Source organism: Tetrao urogallus (genome assembly GCF_951394365.1).
Source record: "Tetrao urogallus genome assembly, chromosome: 1".
Taxonomy (NCBI): domain Eukaryota; kingdom Metazoa; phylum Chordata; class Aves; order Galliformes; family Phasianidae; genus Tetrao; species Tetrao urogallus.
The window spans coordinates 112,850,955-112,872,140 of NC_136813.1; positions in this window are offsets into that span (position 1 = coordinate 112,850,955).

A 21,186-nucleotide genomic window follows, 5' to 3' on the forward strand; every position below is an offset into this window, starting at 1 on the left:
TTAGCAGGAGGCTTCGTGCAGGAAGCAAAAACAAAGATGGGACTCAGGGACTCAGGAAAGAAGAAAGGGTTGGCATGGCAATAACACAGCTCACAGTCAGAGACCTGCTTCTGTAAACTGGGCTTGGCAGACACAGAAGGGAGCTCCTGATGACTGGGGACTGAAGAGGAAGGTTTAATTGATACTGCACCATCCAAGAACAGACGCACTGAAACACTGGCCAGTACCTAGGCTCTGTCTGTATTTTCCAAATGTATACAGAAAATGACTTTTATTAAATGAGGTTCTGACAAGTGCTTGGATTTTGAGGCTGCTCAGCAAACGAGCAGTATCAGCGGGATTGGCCTGTCACCTCTGAAGCACTCTCCTTACTTCATCTCTCACCATAATCTGGTTTGGGGGCCAGGGGTTTCCAATACACATCATGGTTATTTTCTGTCATTCCCCGTGTCATTAACAACTGTAGTTTACAGTGACATAGACGCAGAGAAAGAGTATTTACTAAAAGAAACAAAAAACACTGCACACAAAGATTTCAAACTGGTAAGCATGTATCCACTACCACTCAAAATAAATCCTCTGCAAAATCTTTCTGCTTTGTGCCCCAAGCCACAAAACCATCTGATTTATGCTAGGATGCTCACTGAGGAAGTGAGGGTTAACAAGTAACAACTCTACACAACATGTCCGGAGAAGAACAATCCCTTTGTCACCTCCAGAAATGGCCACAGTTCATCCATCTTTACTCAGAAAGAAAGGCAGATTCAGAGAAGGAGATGTCAGAACATCTTGGAAGTTAAGTGGGAGAGGAGATGGGAACTGGGAGTTTCCCGGCAGCCACAGGTGGATGCTGCTGTGATGATGCATGATAAAGAGGCACAGAGCTGGAGGTACAGAGGACACGGTGCAGTTTCCAGAGGATCATCCATCACCGGTGGCTCTGCCTTCTCCTCTTCATGCTAACAGGTGATGGAGTCTCATCCATAAAACATTTCCTGGGTGTCACTAACTGGAAGATGCATTGGAGGGTTACACTCACTCTGCATAAGAAATAACTTTTCAGATGAAGGAGAGAGCTGCCACTTTTCAACTACTGGTGCTCTCCTTCTCCCCACCCGTCCCTGCACGCAGCACCCAGAAATCATCTGTCTCTCTCCATCAGCATCTCCTCTCCTCACCAGCTGCTGCTCTGATCCCTACCCAGGTTCCGATTCCATAACTATTACATAAGTATCTTGTAGATGCATTTTAAGTGGTTTTTTCTATATAAGCTACTCATTTATGTTGATCTGTGGAATCTTCTCATCACCGAAAGAGGAAAATTAAGTTTCCAGCAGTGCCTCCAGCTCCCAGCTTCTGCCAGCTCATCTCTTCTCACATTCTTCTGAACCCATTCCTGCTCTGACTTACACTTGTCCATTTCACCCTAGGTTTCAACATAAAGCCCTGCACCTTCAGTACAACACAGCAGCAGCACAACTGCTATGTTTAGCATAGGCAGCAGGGCCCTGCTGACTTCAGCGTCAGGGCTACAAGAACTCCGAAGGTTCTGCTCCCCACATAATCCAAACAGGAAGATCTGAGTGGGAAAAAGTGCTCAAGCAGGGCAAAGCTAGTATCTGTATGATTTGCATTTACATTTACAAACAAAAAATGGCTGAGTGATTCCTTAAGCACTTTGGATTTAGGATCTGAAATATGACTCAGGTTACACTTGATAGGAATCAGCGGGTTTTGTCATAATATTCTGGAATTGAACGGTCGTTTTGACAAATCGCCACATGCATCAGCAACACTGGCAGACTCCACAAAGAGGAATTAAGTCCTGAAGCAGTGGGGAGAGGGCAGGGGGGCTGGCAGGGTGGACAGGGGCACCGGCAAGGCTGCTACGGGTAGCCCGAGCCTAGGGTCTGCAGGCAGGATGGGTGTGGGCAGAGCAGGGTGTAACAAACACTGTGCAACAGCTGTTTGCAGCCAGCTTGATTGCTCCCTGTTTTTCACTAGAATCACAGTTCAACAGTTCTTAATGCCAGCTCCTGTGCCATTTACTGCCTGACTTACCAAACCCAACGTGTTTCTGTGCTTGCGCTCCTGCATAAGCAAATGGATGGTTCGGACCGCCAGCCTCAGCTGCCAGCCGTGCAAGTGTTCCCAGAAACAAAGTGCACTTGGTGTTCAACACTTACTTGTCTCCTGAACAAGAGGCAGCATATCTGCAGAGAAGATGAATCTCACCTGTAATTAAATGCTCCTAAGAAGCAAAGTGGCTACAGAATAAGGGTGAACATACGTCTTGGAGATGGATAGGATGAGAAGGATGCCTGTGTTTTGGAGGATTAAACAGCGTAAAGCTATAGGAAGATAAGATGCAGAGACAGCCAAGTATGAGAGCAGGGCTGAATAGACAACCTGGAGATAGAAAATCAGCTGCAATCACTGAACAAAGAAATGGGAGAGAAAAAGGAGGGCTCTGTGGAGAGCCACTGAACAATCCCCTCCAGAGGAATAAATGCTGACCCTACTTCTCTCCTGGCTTGTCAGGGGCTGTTTGCCTGAATGAGTCCAACCAGGAGCCCTCTCTCGCTCTCTGAGCATTAATATATTCATTTCATTACTCAATTATTTAAAACATTTCTTACGTTCCATCCATTTCACAGAGATGGAGGTGGAGTGGGCTGCTCCCTCGCTCTGAAACTCGCAAGGCAGGAGCCTCAAGAAATGTAGGGTGCACAGTGTTACTGATGCCCCTCCTCCACCAGGCTCACGCTTCAGTTACCCCAACTCCAACACCAAAGTCTCTTTCACCTACACCTCAGACATCTTGTTTGGAAGGAAACCTTGTCACCATGGTGAGGTACAGGGGGTGAGATGGGAAGCAGATGTACATGAAGTCTCTTTCCTAGCAAACTCTGCTGGCCCCTGCAGGCAAGTTGCCTTTGCAGTGTGCAAAATGTACGGCTACGGGTTAGACAGAAGCTCTTCTCCATTTGTCTACCAGCTTTTGAGGGGCTAATTAGCTTGTTAGTCATGGTGTCTCTCTCAGGCTTGCAAACCACCATAAATCTCCTTCTGTCTCTCTCTCCCTGTTTCAGGGGAGCATTAATTCAGATTCGTGGATGGGAGACCTCCAAAGACAACTTAAGGTGCTGAAGGCGGCTGCGTTCATGAGTGAGTGGCTGTCATTCCTTCTACAGCATCATTAGTCCTCATGTCCTGGAGTGACACTGACAAGAACCACTTGTAAAGCAGAGTTCTTGACCATCTGTAGTCACTTTGAGCTACTATGCAGTTCTGCCCTACAACCGATACTACTAGAATCCCATAAAATAAATCTGGGAGACTGCTGATGAATCACCTAGACATCCTCTTTCCCCCAAAACATCAACTACATTAAAATCATTCCTGACAGACATTTGTCCATGCTATTCTTTTAAACTCCCAGTAGAGTAGAGCCCATGTTTTCCCTGGCCCTCTCCTCTGGAACATCATTATGGCTTTGCTGGTAACTTCATTAACATTTTAAACAGCACTGGGCATTTTCCTGCCATCCCCCTTACATCCCCAACCCCAAGAAATTGTTATGAGCATTTCTGTGCACTCTCAGTTCTTTGTCCTATGCCTGTAGATGAACATGTTCTCAAGGGAAGGCCATCTAATGACAGGTATCACATCCACCAAGAGACTGCTCTGCTCTCTCTTTGGCCAGCAGTTTCTGCTTGGAGTAGGTCACAAAATAAACAGGCCTGCCTCCTGCATCTCTGTGCATGGGTTGCTTGTTCAGGGGCACTGAGGAACAGCAAACACAGTCGTCTTGAGCAACACCATCAGTGTGAGGCCTGTCTTGGGCTTCCTGCTGCTTGTCACTGGAGCTGGTGGGTGGATCCAGTTCCAAAATCCTCATCTGAGACAGAGGGCTGGCTGTAGATTTTGCAGAGAATCAGCCAGGTATTTTCGCTTTAGCTTTGCTATTTCCTCTGCAAGAAAGAGTTAGCAACTTGACAAGGATTCTGCTGTACCTTTATTAGCAATCCTTATTGTGTTCAACTCTTAGGGGAGAGTTCCCTCATCGCAATTTCATTCAGGCAATTCTGCTAGCAATGTGCATGGTTACCAACACTAAAGCATTGTGGCAGATAAGGAAAGAGCACCTGGGGAATCCAGCCCTCTGCTCTGCCATGAGGATTTCCTGCTGTGCATTCTCAGACCTTTGTCCAATTCTGTGATAAATGTCCTCAAGTGATAGTGTGCGCAAGCCTTCCCTTTGCAGGAAGAGTTCCTGAGCCAAGAACAACTCAGTGGCACAAAGTGAAGCTGGATAATCAGCCCCATTTGCATTCTTTCCCTCCTGATGCTAGCTAAAGCTGGGTAAACAATTCTGAATGAATCATTTATTAGCTTAATTCTACCTCCTCCAATTCATGAACTGTCCACTAGTGCTTCCCAGCTTCCTCCAGCCTATTTTCTCTTCAAAATCATTTGGATATGAACACAATAAAATCCACTGAAGTCAGCAGGATGATTTCTTTGCAGAAAAGTAAGCTTGTACTTTCAAGCTTTTGCTGAGCAGAGCTTGTCTTGATGAATCTTGTTCCTTTATCTCTGCAAGCTATCTTTTATTTTCACCTTACTTGTTAGCAGTGAGTTTGGGATTTTGCACCTATCTTTCCTGAGTGACTGCAAGAGTTATGTGGTAGCTTTGCATATTCTCAAATGGATGAATACAGCTTCCAGGGAATTTAACTTCCAAGGAAACCAGAAAAATTCACAACATTTCCTCAGTGCTGCGTTACCAATACATTACAAACAAACAAATAATAAAATCGGGAGTCAGCCCCCTGGTGGGCTTTCATTTTTTTTTTTTCCAAAAAACAAATGTGTTCTTTTCATTCCCCTCCTTTCTTCATAACCTTTCAGGCCCATTCTGGTTGCCTAAAGCATGAAGGCCAGAAATCTGAAAGACAAATTATTGTGACTTCAACATTAAGGCCTTTGGGAACACAGAGAATACTACACAGCTCATGACAAAACATGAGTGCTGGCAACTACACAATTATGCTCTAGTCATACAAACATTTGCTTGCAACGCTGAATTAACTGCCATGATTTCTACAACAGTTGCAGCAAGGGGACTTCTTTCCTAACAAAATCACACAAATCTAAAATGGGAGAACAGAACCAGAGTCAAATTAGGCTTTCTAGCTATTGCTGGAGGAAAGATTTGGGCTCCTAAGCTCTATTTAGTCCCTATATAGGATCTAATTTTTTGTCCTACAGATCTTTCCAATTTACATTCAGTAGCAACTGTCCCCTGTGCAAGCATTTCTCTCTTATCCTTGTCTGAAGGCTTGCATGCTCTGGCAGTGTCATTCCTCCATCAGCTCAGTCATGAGCATCTTGAGGCATAAGCATCTTCAGGAGCATCTAACCCATTCCCTGAGCAGCTCTCCCACAAGTCTGGTTGGGAAGAGATGCAGATGTATCCCTGAGAGTGATGCGAGCACTCCCTCTGCCGTTCCCTGGGCTGCAGGCAGGCAGAGCCAGCCAGTGCTCTGCAGCCTTCCCAGCTGATGTTTTCCCCTGACTAATAGCTGTTTTGCTGGCATTTGTCTCACCGCGGAAAGGTTGCCGCAACACATGCTGGAAACTTCTGCCCACAAGAAATTCGAGTGATAAAGCTGTTTGCAGTCCTCTTGCCCCCATCAGGCTCAATGATTTCTGACCTGGGCACACACACACATTCCTGCCCTCTGGGAGATTCAATTTAGACTGGTAGACAAGAAGTCAAGTTCACGATCATCTGGACAGGAGAGCAGATGGCTTTGCACTTTTGATTTTTTCAAGTGAAACCATCTGGCTAATTCTCTGTGGCTTGTGCATGGGTAGGTTAGCAGCAAGCCACAGCATGCTTCCCTATTGAGGCAGCACCTGCAGCCACAGGGGAAGAATCTGCTATTTTGGAAGTGGGTCCTGCCCACCCTAATCTCTTTAGCTGTGTGTGCATTAAGGGAAGATGTACCAACATGGCTTTAGCCACTAATTCTAGCAGAGAAGATGTTGCACAGATAGGTATCTTGTGCTGCCCAGATAGATAAATGCCGCCTTTTCCTAGATAACAGCCTGCTGTGGCCCTTCACACACATACCCACCAGGCTGCAATCCAAATCTGACTCAACTTACCCCCAGGGCTGAGGAGTGTATTGCTCTCAGGACCATTACCTCCTGCTTCCCCACTCCACAGTCTGCAGACATCCATGCTTCACCCATATAACACCCTCAAGAGCCAGGGTAGTGCTGCAAGCCCCATCCTACAAAAAGATTGAGAAGCCCAGACTTCTCTCTGTCAGATGGGAAGTGTATTTCAGAGCACAGCCTTGTGCTACCTAGCTTAGTTCCCTAATACAAGAGATGGTAAACGTTTTGACAATCTGCTGTCAAGTTTGATTAAAACAAACCAACAAGCTTTACAGCTTATTATCCATGTTTTCTGCCCAAATCTCAGTCAGAGCCTGGCCTGGCACTGGTCACAAATGTACGTGATGCTTCAGTGCCTCCTGGACCAACGCTACCACTCCCAAGGAACGCTCCTGATCTCTCTTCCCTCTTGAGGCAAGGCACTGCAGTGGCTCATACCAGCTTCTCCTCACTGCCTGTGTGAGCAGACGTACAACGATGCTGCTCTCTGTTGGCTGCAGCACAGAGAACAGAAACGGCTTCACATGCTGCCACTGTCACTTATATCCAAGAGGATCCTTTAAAGGGCGTTACACAAAAAGCAAGGATTTGGAAAGTTTTGCAGCTTCCTGCATTGTTATGTGAGGTTGCTAAGAGTGAAAGTGCATGAGTTTTATTCTCTATGATGGTCAAAGAAGATTCAGCTATTGTTGACTATGAAACTGCTACATTCACAACCAAATACAAAACAGAAAAAAGAAATCTAGATCCTGCAACTCCATTCCCCTACCCTACCCACATGTTCCACTTTTTCTCTTCCATTTTCCCCTAGCAACTCCCACATCCTTGTTCTTTAGCTCTCATTGGCAGTGTCTGCAGCACAGTCTGCTTAGCAGTGCTCTACCTGAAGCATGCGGATAGCACAAGGTTTGGGAAGTTGATGAGGAAAGTGCAGCATTTGCTCATGAAGTGGCAATGGGAGCTTTAATGATGGGCAGAAATAACACAAAAAAAAGAGGACGCTGTTCTGCAGTGCCAGAAGCCATTACAGCAGTCCTTCAGCCTTTGGCTATCTACAGAAGAGTCACCCTCTCCTCTAGAAAGCTCTCACCTATGAGGTCCATGCACTTACAGCTGTGAGTCACCTACTTCAGAAAATCATGGAATCATTAAGGTTGGAAAAGACCACTGTCAGCCCATCTCCTGTGACTCCATCACCTCCCTGGACAATCTGTGCCAATACCTCACAGCTTTTCCTGAGGATTTTTTTCTAATGTATTTTGGATGTTTTCCTAATATCCAACCTGAACCTTAAGAATGCGTTCTGAGACTGTTCTGAAGAAAACAAAACAAAACAAAACACAACCAGCCTAAGAATACTGGAAAACATAAAACATCCGTGGGGAAAAAAAAGAAAAAAAAAAAAAAAGAAAAAAAAAACCAAACAGTGAAAAACATGAGAGGAAGAGCAGAGACAAATGTTGCTTTTTGTCTTCAGGATACCATTCAGTCTTTGCCATTTCCTTATCCTTCCTACACCAGAAATTCCCTCTGGAATTTGAGAGACCTTTCTCAGAAAAGTTGTGTCACACTTTCACTGGTTATCTTCACAAAAAGCATTTTCCATGGAGGTAAACATATCTCCCCATTTATCCTTTCACCTCTCCCAGTCACCACAACCATTTCTGAAGCTCTGAAGGAATCCAGATGAAACCCTAATATGGACCTTGCTTGTTTCCAGGCCTGCTTTCAGTGTAATCAGCCACAATCTGTGCAAAGATCTTAAAGAGAGACAAAAGAGATCCTGGTCTTCAGCTTTCACCAAGGCCTGAAGCTGTGTTAGTACCAATGCATAAGTGAAGGGATGGTTCAGAGTTTCACTCCTAGCTGTGCAGAATAATTGCTGTGCTATGGTGGGTGTTCCCCTCACCTTCAGTCACCTTTCAGAGTTAGAGATGAAGACTGAGGCTGTGAAAAATGATGCCTTTATTTTTCTGGGGTAAGAAGAGCAGGGCTGACCCTCTCTCACTTCCTGCAACCAGTGCAGTGAAACGGGTCAGCACTGCTGGACCAGATGTTCAGAGGGCTGGAGCACTGCTCCTAAAAAGGCAGGTTGAAGGAGCTGGGCTTGTTCAGCTCAGAAAAAAAAGCAAGCTCTGGGGAGACCTTACTGAGGCCTTCCAGTAAGTGAAGCTTATTATAAATAAGACAGAGACCAACTTCTTAAACAGTCTGAGAGCAATAGGACAAGGTAAAGGATACTAAACTAAAATAAGTGAGATGCTGATTAGTTGTTAGGAGGAAATTTTTCACTATGTGGATGGTGTACCAGCACAAGCTATGGATGCCCTGTCACTGGAGGTGTTCAATGCCAAGTTCAGTGCCAAGTGTTCAAGGTCAGGCCTGCTGAGCTCTCCCAGGACAGGGATGGATGTGAGCATCTGAGAAAGATCTTCATAGTGCACACCATCCAAACTCTTCCTTGAAGAGAGGAATACAGTCCTTTCTGCAGTACTTTATGTGAGGTTGTAAAGCTCATTTTCACAAGGCTTTATAGGGCAGCATCTTCCATCCCATCTGGACACAGCAGTCTGAGGGATCTCGACAAAGCCCTTCAGCGTTCTGTGGAACGGGGACACTACCACCAGGCAAGGGCTGCATTGCAAGTCTTGCAGCGAGAAGCCAGGGCTACAAGATCTTTACGTACAAACAAATCAATCCAAATTAGAAATGCTGGAGTCCACTACTCAAACACCCAAAATGGAGCAGTCTGCAGCTACCCTGCTGCATTCAAGCCAGTAAGAACAAAACTCACGAGAAGACAAACTCCTCTTTGCCAGCAGATGGCAACGGTACTTCACGTTAGCATTTCAGATCCCGTTCCTGGAAAGGGGCGCAGCGGTGCCATCTACAGAGTGCTCGAGAGAATCAAACTCTTCTTAAAAAATGCTTCAACTCTGCTCAGCAAAAACACTTTAGCAAAGCGTGGGAGAGTAAATAAGGACATTTCATGAGCAAACCCACCACCTAGAAGCATGGGTGTGATGACACATTCTCGCTGCACAGGACAAACTATGATTTTCTCATTCTCCCCTTTCATTTTCCCTTCAGAGAGATTCAGCCCAGAATATTAAGAGAAGAAGCTTATTTATTTAATTAATTATTTATCTGGGCCTTTTCAACTCTCCAGATTAAAGAGACAGGTTTTCCCCCCTCCCTGCACATTCCCCTCTGCCAAGGGAAACAGGAGGACTCCAGCCAGGATCAGACAATTTCCAGTGACAAAACAAATGGCAGCTCCTCCTCCTTCCACCTGTAAGACCCATCCCTTTCTCCCAGTTTGCAGTGAGTCCTTCAAATGCCCTTGAGCTACAACACAGAATAAACTGACATATATAAAGAAATGTGCCCAGCAGTTGAAGCCATTCAGGTGAGGTATGTGGTTCCCCTAAACACAGAGAAGCAGACCGCCAAACCTTGTTGCATCCCTTTCTCCTGCGTTCTGCTCTGTGGAAGACTCCACACCTTGAGCTGTGGGGCTTTAACTGTGATTAACTGCTGGCCTAAAGTCCAAAGTCAGGCCATTGAGGCCTTCAAAATCTCCCAGTGAATGAGAGGAATCACTTGAAATCACTGCTGTGTCTCCAGCTGTAGGCTTTCAGTCAAGAACTCAGAGCTGGTGCCGCTGGAAAGGACTGAGGTGTGAGTGAGTTTTTGCACAAAGGACTGCAGGCAGAAGGCGGTTTAAATAAGAGCCAGGCAGGAGTGCCTGGGGCAAGTACCACCTGCTGGAGGTTGGGTCTGGCACCGCAGGAGAAACTGTACTGGAAAGCATGAATAGGAAGATGAAGGCCCTGTCACTTGGATGGCCGAGCACAGCATCTCCAAAGTGAGTAATTACGTTCGTCCGGACTCTGCAGGCCCTACAGCAGCTGTCACGGCATAGGGTCACTTAAAAGATTAGGTTGTTTAATTAAAACAGGGCGTGGAGCAGATTCTGGGGAAGGGCAACCTGTCCAATGACAGCATGGATGGTGTGATGCCTTTGGGAGAGGAGGAGGTCAGAGGACGAGCAGCATCTCTGCTGCAGGGAAGGGGAACAGCTCTGAAGCTCCTCAGGCAGGTACTGCATGGTGACCTGCCTCGTTAGCAGCAATAAAAGTCCCATCACAGGGCTCGGCTGAACTGGACATATTTCAAGATCCTCTCCAGCTGGCTGAGCGATTCCAAAGTGGGAGGAGAGATGTCCTTGAGATATTATTTCTTTCTCAGACAGTTCTGCTGAGAAAGAAGTAACAACACACCAACCCTTCCCACTTCAGTTAATAGCCCACCCCTCTCTACAGGGCAATTGAGAGTCATAGGGCTACAAGTGACTTAGCACAGTGATGAGCGCAAGGTACTCTGAAGGAAGAGAGCAGCAGGGGGAAAAAAAAAGAAAGTAAAAACAGGCACAAAGGTAAGAAATTCCTCAACTGCAACTGCTGTCTGCTTCTGCTGCATCTGCGGGTAGAAACTGAGTGTGCCTTTCTCATTTGCCTTCTGCTTCCAAGGATCACACAGTGAGAAAAGGAATATGGATCTCATGAATTAGTTTCAAGTGGCAAAGACCAGTTGAAAAGGGGAAAGTCCAACAGTTCTCTAAATGCTAGCAGGCTGGGTGCCTTTTAGCCTTTACAGGAACCATTTTCTTAGGTCATAAAGTGGTTGGTTGTGACAGGGCAGGGTAGTAAAGGAGGGGAGCAGAAGGAGGGCTTGGATCTCCAGGCAGATGAGTGCTTGCAGGGCATACACAATCTCATTGCTTTAGCTCTCAGCAGGATGCACTGTCTGTGGGATGAGAGGATTTATTGTTCCACAAAAAGGGAGACGAGAGTAAATTAACAGCACAGTTCTCCACACTGGGCTCTCTCATCTCTGACCACTCCCTAGATCAGGCTGTTCAGTTCTCTCAGCAGCCTCTTCTGCAAGACAGCAGATCCTGCTGTAGAAGTTCAATCTTAAGACCTTTTATACAAGGGAGAACTCCTCAGATATACTTTTCTAAGGAGAACTCACTCAGGATTTCATATTAAGCATCACAGGACAAACAGCACGACTCCAGGTATGCACATACAAGAGCCCATCACCTTGCACAGTGCTGCTCTGCATACATTCAGCTTCAATTCTACGCCTTCAAAAGGAAAGCTTGTCATAGAAACCTACATCAGAAAAGCTAATCCCATGTGACAGACAGTCCACGCCAAATTATGAGCCAGCAGCTGGCTGCCATCCTGCTCTCAGAGGGTGCTACTATCACAGGGCAGGAGAGCATGCAGAAAGCACACACATCAGTGAGACACCAGAGCATGCCAGACAATAAAATCCTCAGAACCTATAGCATACACCACACACACACACACACACACAATTTGTGGCAGCTCACACACAGGACAACGAAACATAATGCACACGTTCAGTGGGGGATATGGGCACACAAGTGGTTTTGTGCATCAGCACAGCATCTTACAGCCCCTTGTTTGGCTTACTGTCACACAAGAGCATTAACTTGAAACAAAGGGGTTGTACTCTGGGAAGAACTATGTAAGGACACTCTTTTGAAGCAGGAGCTCAAAGAATAATCAAAATGCATGGGCTTGTGTGGTAGCAGCTGGAAGGAGACAGAGGGGTGACTTCGAATGGAAGCAGCAGCAGCAGCAGAGGCAGGCATGGCACTAGGAGAAGAGAATGCTCACAGCAGCTCTGGTGTCATCAGAAACCAATGTGGGTAGATTCCAAACAGCCTTAGCCACTTGCTGCAAAGATGCCCCCACAGGGCAAGGATGAGGAAAACCTGGTGCTTTCTGTTTCCAGTGTTTCAGGCCCATTGAGGCTCCTGACTCCTGCAGAGTCCCCTGAACTGTCCAACAGCACAGCAGCTGTCCTCAGCAGTTTGCAAATTGTTATCGCACTGTCAGCCTTTGCAAAAAACGATGGGAAAGGGCCATGCAATCAGGTGATGCTAATCAGTTTAGTTTTGCTGAAGCCACCAGAACAATTCCAGTTCCCCTATCTGATGCATGAGCTCTCGTGCCCTGCGTCCAGGAGTAGAGCCAAGCTCACAGTGGCCCAGTTGTGACTCCTGTTCAATATTCCTCTAGGAGGGTTCTATGTGCACTCTCGCAACTACTCAAAGCCCTAAGTAATCCCCATATCACTCGATTTTCCTGCAAGAGTGCAGCAGAACATTTTGCTAGGGAGACAAAAGCTATTTTCAAGTAGAAAATTGTGTCATTCTGCTGAGGCCAACTTCTGCCATACACCTCAGTGCCACAGCACTGCATGCTACAAATCATGATCAGATACTCGCTATCGTAAGTCTTTGAGACCAAAACTCTGTGCCCCATTCACAGAGTGACAGAAAGAGCAGAAGGCCTGAAGTGCTCCATCCAAGCCAATTTTTATCATCTGGGGCCTGACAGTTGCTTCCTAGCAGTTGCCAGAGATGGAGACAGAAGTATCTGTCCACATGCAGTCTTAACACCTCTGAAACTAAGTGCAAGACACCACACCAGGATGCAAGGTCTGCAGGTTATTACCCTCCAGCAGGGCTTTCACCACAACAAGCCAAGCCAGCAGCTGTCACAGTGAAAAGCCAAAATAGTAGATGGACACACACACCAGTGAACGTGGATGCACATACATGAACGAAGACAGAGGAGAACACCTGAGCACCAAAAAGGCTCCTGCCCTATCAGAGCAAATGGGAATTTTAATCTGCCAGGTTAAATGGATGCTGGGGCATCATCCACTGAAAGGAATGTGTCTGCAGCACAGCTAGGATCCAACCTTCTGCTTCGCTCCTGTCTCCAGAGCAGAAAAACTCCAGTTCCTTCCCATTTCTCTACACAACAAAAATGCAGGAAGGAAAAGAAAAATAAAACACTCCCACGGAGGCCCTAACTCATCTCTTACTCTTGGATAAGTCCAAATTTATGACTCTGTCTGCCTTTGAGTCTTTATTATCACCTTAAGTGGCTAGCTTTGTACACAATTTATTATAAAAGCCTGGAATCTACAGTCAAATTACAGATCAATTGAAAACTACACAGAAAACAATTAACATCTGGCAGCAGTTTAATCTATAAAGCTGTCACAGGCTTTGCCAACCCTGAATTCCTCTTCAGATACCCATATTTCCTCACCCCAAACCCAGTCTCCTCTTCTGCAACTCACACAGCATCATCTGCTAAGGAGAGCCCATCCTTAGTGAGGTCTCTCAAAGCATTTCCACTGACAGTCAACTTTCCCCTTCCTCTCAGCTCTTCTGTGTTTTGCAGAGAGGAGAGCAAAAAGAAATTAAGAAGACCACTAGCAACTCTCAGTTCTCTGTGGGAGAGTCTGGCCTTCTCCAAGGTCAGATATTTGGCAGCTGAAGGCTTCTCTGATGAATCCTTCACCAAAGCAGAAAAGCGATGTAATGTTTTGAGGCCACCCTATCCTTCTAAAAAAACCTCTCTGTCATTCATTCCTGAGGATAAAGACTGCCTCCAGCAGCATGTGCCCCCAGGCCTGCTGCCAACAGATCATCTCCTCACCATCCAGAGCTTTATGATGCGTCGGCAAGGTTCTTCTAATCGCTGGGGCACTAGGAAGGAGTTGGAGCTGAGTGATCCTGAAAACCTCTCTAACCACTCTCTCTCTCTTCACAGATCTTCCAGAGCTAATTCATCCCTCTCCAGTCTACCAGCACAACAAATTTGCTAGAAGAAGGTACTTCAGTATGCACTGAGGCAGCTACAATGAATAAGTTTCTTGGCTTTCCATTATGTGCCACATGGTGACTACAAGGCAAGAGGGTATCTGCCAAGTTCATGGATGCTTTATATTGTAGGGTTTATGACTTCACTTTTGAGGTACAAGTTGATGGACACGTTCTTCCACCCAATGCGTGAAACACTGCCCATGATGGGGTTAAAAGGAACAAAGGTGAAGTCAGGAAAGGGAACTGACTGCACCATTTCCAAATGTTACTTCTTAAAAGTAATGTCACAGAAATTATTACTTCTTTTCATTATTATTATTGTCATTTACCACAGTTTTCAACCCCACTGAAATATTATAATTTATACATACATATATATACATATATATATATATATATATACAATAAAAAAGACCAAAATCTTGTGGTCAAAATCCTCCTTTTGGGATAGTGGGATGAAAGACACTTTGGACACATCCCCCATCTTTCCCCTTCCAACCGTGACCCAGATACACATCCATCCTCAGCGAGATGGCAATAACATGGCGCAGAAACGAACCCACTGCCAGCACAGACAGACTACTGAGCTGGGAGCAACTGGCAGGAATGGCTGTATGGGAGTAGCTCTGGAGATGCTTTTGTGTCTCAGAAAGATGGGGAGAGGAAATGGATGAGTGGACAGTGTTAGAGAAGCCTCCGCCCTTCAGTGAGCTAAGAACAGCTGTTGTTGATGATGATTGCTTTCTAATTAGCTTGCTCTTGTATAAGCTTGATAATTTTATGTACCTCCAGAGGAGCAGATTAGCTCTGAATTCACATTGTATCCATTTGTGAAGAGTACCCTATAAATTATTTACCTAACTCTCAGAAATATTACTTAGAGAAGACTCTAAGTATGTCTAATTATAAGGCAAGACCAACAGTAGGTAGAACGGCTGTATTTACAAGTGCACAGAAATGATATACCACTTTAAAAGTTACTATGCATACCCCTTGATGCTACAACTGTTTTACTACAGGTTTACAGCCTGGCTCTTATTAGGCAGGAACACAGAGAAACTTCTGCAACAGATTTGTCCTTCAAGAGACAAAACAATATACACACCCAAAACAAAACAAAATTTACTCACTGTCCCCAAATACGTAAGGTTATCATAACCGTAATGAAACAAAATGAATTTGACTGTATGCTGGTAAATGGCTCTAAACTTCATAAAGACTCTAACAACCTCTCCCCAAGCTGCTGGCTCTGATTCACTACTGGTTTAAGTAGAATAACACAGTGATGAATCAGCTATGCTCTAATTTTCACTCAATTTTTTGCTATGTTAGTACATTGTTACTTCATTACTATTGAGCTGCTATATTTTTTCTGCACTTTGCAACCAGCACTGTTAACCCCTGGGGAACCTGCAGCCACTGTAAGAGAGTTAACACTAAGTGTAGTGGCAGTAGCACCCCAGTTTTTAGCTGAAGATTAAAAGAGACTGAATGCACTAACATATTTGCAGTCTGTTGACCTTATTTTAGGGGGAAGACATCCAGATGAGGGAAAACAAAATGGTAGCAATTTATACCATTGGCAGATAGGTAAAAGAAACTGTAACCTGATACTGACATGGGAAAAAAAGAAAGCAGAGAAAAGCATTTCCACAGAAGGTACACTGAAGTGCAACACCGACAGTCTTTCCCATCACTGTCTAGAATTACCTGGCATACATGGACAGTGGGTAGCTTGGATTAAATGCACAGGATATGGCAGAAATGACCAAGAAAATACTAAGACTTCACAGAAATAAGCAAATTATCTGAGGCATCCTGTTTGCATGTTCCATGTCTACAAGGCAGATGCTGGGATCAGGCTCTGGGAGGCACTGTCCAGAAGCTATGCAAAACTGCCCTCTCTCTCACTCTTGAGTCCTTCCAAATTCAAGCCACTCTGCTTCACCTTTTCTTTGCCTAGAATTTGTCTCCAAATTGCTCATTTTAAATCAGTGACTTTGAGTAAGCTCTCCTTATAGTCCCTTTCCAAGTGCAATAAAGAAAACCTTCCCTAAATGAATGAGCAGCACCATAGCAATCACAGAGTGGCCTGGGTTGAAAAGGACCACAATGATCATGTAGTTTCAACCCCCCTGCTATGTGCAGGGTCACCAACCAGCAGACCAGGCTGCCCAGAGCCACATCCAGCCTGGCCTTGAATGCCTCCAGGGATGGGGCATCCACAGCCTCCTTGGGCAACCTGTTCCAGTGTGTGACCACCCTCTGTGTGAAAAACTTCCTCCTAATATCTAACCTAAACATCTCAGTTTAAAACCATTCCCCTTGTTCTATAACCACCCACCCTCATAGACAGCCATTTCCCTTCCTGCTTATATGCTCCCTATGTGGCAATGATCCCCAAAGATGCACAATGACTTCTGGGCAGAATGGCTTTCCAGAACCACTTCCAGTTTAGGGCCACTGCAGACCAGTATCTCCCCAGTGCAACATTTGAGAAAAGGCATCATGAGATTCCTGCTGAGATGGACCAAGGGACTTTTACAAGGGCAAACGTAGAAAATATAGAAGTCCAGTAACTCTGATGGAGTACGCACTCTCTGCCTCATGTTTTTGCAGCACAGTGATTAACAGGGGACACACATACCATAGCAAAGGAATGTTTCACGGCTGAAAGGTTAATTCTTGATTTGATTTGTTTCAGAAGTATTGGAGATTTGATAGAGGAGGACGATGGGGTGGAGGATTAAGAGGGCTCCTGATCGAGGAAAAGAATGATTACTGAGATAGGCACTAATGCGCAGAGAGAATTGCGCGGTTCCTCCTGAAAATGTATGTTTGATTTTCTCACAATGCTTTTCTGTTGCTGCCAATCCTCACGTTCCCAGCACGCGTCGCTTGCCACTGCATTGCCCCTTTCTCCTTCCCACACACTTCCTGGGCCACCAGGTGGTGGGACTGGATTTGATTTGGGAAAGTGGGAAAGGGGGAAAAAAAGAAGAAAGAAAAAAAAAAAAAGAGGGGGCAGGAGAGGGAGTAACTGAAACAGCAAACCTAAAGTTGAATCCCTTGCGCTGAATGTTAACTTACAGAAAAGTAACCCAACAACCTTGAAATAGAGCAAAGCCCAATTTAAATTCATTACATTTAAATTAAATTTAAAGCCCATGTAAATGATTGACTTAGTTAAGAATATGTCATGTGGAAGAGAAAAAGTGCAGCAGCGACATGCCAGGCAGCTTTGGCTAATTTTACAATTCACAGCAAATCTTCATACTCTGATTGTGATTTAAAAAAGAAAAAAGAAGCACACAACTTATTAGCACCAATATGCTAGTTATTAATGCTTCTTCCACAAGAAATCACTGAACGTTTTGCAAACTCCACAAACAAAAAACTTCAATTTACTGAAACACAGCCAATTTATAGGAAGGACAGGGAGATATGAAGTGGAAAAAAGAAGAAGAAGAGCATAGCAAGAATATGTGCAATTATTCCTAACTGGAATTCTGCCTCTCTTTAGACTAATACTCTGAAGTGGGTAAAAATGCTCTAGGATCCTATACTACCATGGCCTTAATTCCGATACAAAAGAACATTTTATTTTTATTCAATTGAGAGAATAATTACTATATTTTAAAATCTTTTTTTTTTTTTAATAGATAATCTACTGACACCAGTTGGTGACACTGACACCAGTGGGCACTAGGTCACAGCCTGAAGGATTATGTCACTGGAACTTTATGAAAATAAGCTATTTTTAAAATTATTAATAATAGCGTTAATAAAATCATTCAAAACACGTTCTATGCCTATCCATCCCATCCTGCTACTTCACACAATGATTTTATTGGGTTGGTTTTGGTCTTTTACTTTTGTTTTGTGTTGTTGTTGTTGTTTTTTTTTTAAAGAAAAAAATCACTGTGTGTACAGACTTCTATTACCCTTAATGCATTTCCAGCATGTGTGCTAAAATTTAAAAATAACAAAGTTATGACACTGTGGAGCTGAACTTTTAATCTTTTAATAATATCTTACGTGGTCAAAATAAGCTGGTTAAGCAGAGTCAGAACAGTCTTAAAATAAGAATTTTCTGGTCAGATCTCATTCTCACAGTCTTCGCTTACTGAGATAACTTTTCTCTTCCCATGTGAAGTACTGAGCCCGATGGCTGAGTGAGGAGTCCTACAGTAAGACTGACCTCAATTTGATAAGATTGCTCCAGTCAAGTGTCTTGAAGAAATACTCTAGCATAAAAACATAAACAGCTGGGAATGAGAAATTAAAAGGTATTCAAAGGGGAATGGGTTAATACACAGAAAGGAAAGCAGCTGCTTCCGCTCAGAGCAATATGCTATTTTTTTCTTCCCCAGAAGCCACTCCTGAAGTGTTATTACCTGTGTATGGCTTTGTTGCTTTTCTTGTGATTTTTTTTTTTTTCCCCCAAAATGAACAGGAATTGGGTTTATCTTGCAAAAAGAATAGAGAAAGAGGAGCTGTATGTGCCTCCCCCCATATGCCATAAGAAGAGACATGCTTTATGAATACAACTGTTTCGCTTCATTTAATCTTCTTATTGGTGCTGACTCCAAGTAAGCAGGACTTCAAGAGTTGGTCAGTTTAGCGCAAGAGGAATGAATGATGCTGAAGCTCTGAAGGGTGAGCTCTGAATTCAGTATAAGCTGTGATGCTGGGATTCAGGAATAACTTAGAAGAGAATCATAGAATGGCCTGGGTTGAAAAGGACCATAATGATCATCTAGTTTCACCTCCCCTGCTATGTGCAGAGTCACCAACCAGCAGACCAGGCTGCCCAGAGCCACATCCAGCCTGGCCTTGAATGCCTCCAGGGATGGGGCATCCACAGCCTCCTTGGGCAACCTGTTCCATTGCATCACCACCTCTGTGTGAAAAACTTCCTAACATCTGACCTAAACATCCTCTGTCTCAGTTTAAATCAATTTCCCCTTGTCCTGTCAATATCCACCCTCATGAACAGCTATTCCCCCTCCTGCCTATATGTTCCTTTCAAATATTGGAAGGCCACAATGAGGTCTCCCCAGAGCCTTCTCTTTTCCAAGCTAAACAAGCCCAGTTCCCTCAACCTTTCCTCAAAGGAGAGGTGCTCTGACCCTCTGATCATCTTAGTGGCTCTCCTCTGGACCTGCTCTAAGAGCTCCACATCTTTCTTGTGCTGGGGACCCCAGACCTGGACACAGTACTCCAGATGGGGCTTCACAAGAGCCGAGTAGAGGGGAACAATCACCTCCCTCTACCTACCAGCCATTCCTCTTTTCAAATGTGACCTGAAGCAAAGAGCAGAGACCTTTGCATTGAAACAGTGTGAAATGAGAAGGGATCCCTTGAAGTCTCACTGTCACAAGAAGCCAACCCATGCCTGAAGCTGCAAATTCTCCCACAAAGCATGAAGTAACTGGGAAGAGAAAAATCACTTATTTGTAAACCATGTGCCCTCTTAGGGGGCAATACTGTAGCTGGTTTTCCCCTCCTTGCCTTTCTTTCTTTTTCCCCTTTTTTTTTTTTTTCTTTAAATCTTCTTTAGCATGTAGTTTTAGATCAGGTTTAAAAAAAAAAAAATAAATAACAACACCTTTATGAACAAGAGGGCGGTGAAGAGACTTGAAAACAAGTAAAAAAAATGTACCCCAGTCCAATGAGTCTGTATGGTAGGGGAATAGAAGGGAACGGACTGCAGAAACTGGCCAGATGCTTTTCTGAGAAAGCATAATTTTTACACTAATTGCATACAAATTACTGGCCTGGATTCCTCACCCTGTGCAGCTTTACTTCAATTCATAAATAAAACCTCATCCTCCTGGAGGCTCAGTGGCTGCTACAGCACAACGAGAGCCCAAGCCAGGGACAGCTATCTATCCTCACATGATGTGTGGAGGTCAGAAATCCTAGCAGCACATCCCTGCATTCTCCATGCTGGGAAGCTGGCTGAAGAAAGGCTTTGAGGAAGAGTTCAGATGTGGATTATCCAGTGCTCTTCAGCAGCAGAACACCATTGCTGGCTAAAAGACACAGCCCTGGCTTGGATATTGTACTTAAAGGGTTTGCAAGCAGTAGACTGTTGAAGAACAGGTTCAGGCAGACTCAGCTCAGACCTGCTCTCCATGACTCCTATGTCTCACCCCCAAAGGGCCATCTGCCAGATCACAGAATCACAGAATTGTAGGGGTTGGAAGGGACCTCCAGAGATCATCGAGTCCAACTCCCCTGCCAAAGCAGGTTCCCTACAGCAGGTCGCACAGGTAGGCATCCAGGCAGGTCTTGAACATCTCCAGAGAAGGAGACTCCACCACCTCCCGGGGCAGCCTGTTCCAAATGGGGTCTCACAGCCAGAATGTAGCACAGAACCCCTCTGGAAGTCAGCAGTGCCCTACAGCTTGATGAATTGCTCTCCGAAGTAATCAAGCGTCTCACAGAAAGGGGTCTTGAAAGCTAGGCACACCAATTTAAAGATTTAGCTGGAAGATTTTGACAAAGCCCCTTTAAATGGAGCAGATATTTGTCTCAGTGAATGGAAAAATACAGTACAAATTAAGTCTGCAGAATGAGAACATTGGAGGAAGCGACCTGCATTGACTGGTAGCCGATACTGCACCCCTCACGATGTGTAACTAATAACAGCACGCCAGACGTTCAGCTCGCGCATTAAATATTAATAACATTTTTCTTCTGACTCATCGTTAAGCCAGAGCCTTGCTGCACAGCACAAACTGATTTACAGACCATCCATGGCAGGCTCCTGAGCACCCGTGCCGCTCAGCTGAACACTGGCCAGCCAGGGGCTTGTCAAGAGACTGGCACGCTAGCTAGGTCAGAAACAGGGAAAGCAACAAGCTGGGAAGGACGGAAACAAATAACCAGTCCTGCCTGCTGAGAGACCACCAATAATGTACAGCATGTGAAATGAATCCCTCTGCACGAAGCTCAAGCTCTGAGGATGCTGCAGATGCAATTGGTGGGCACTGCTTCGCTCACCCTCAGCTTCTCAGGTAAATGGCACAGCACTGATAATCCTTTTGGGACAGCCAGCCTCGAACAAGGTGGTCACAGCCCACTCCCAAATAAGGCTGTGACCAGAACCAGCTATACAAATAAAAACACAACTTGCTGTTCCCTTGAAGAAAACAATACTCCGTCATATTCATACTAGAGAGTCAGGCTGCTCCTTTATACCTCTCTCCAACAAGGTGGTTTCCACTTCATAAGCTTACACTGCCTGTAGCTAGAAAGAAGTG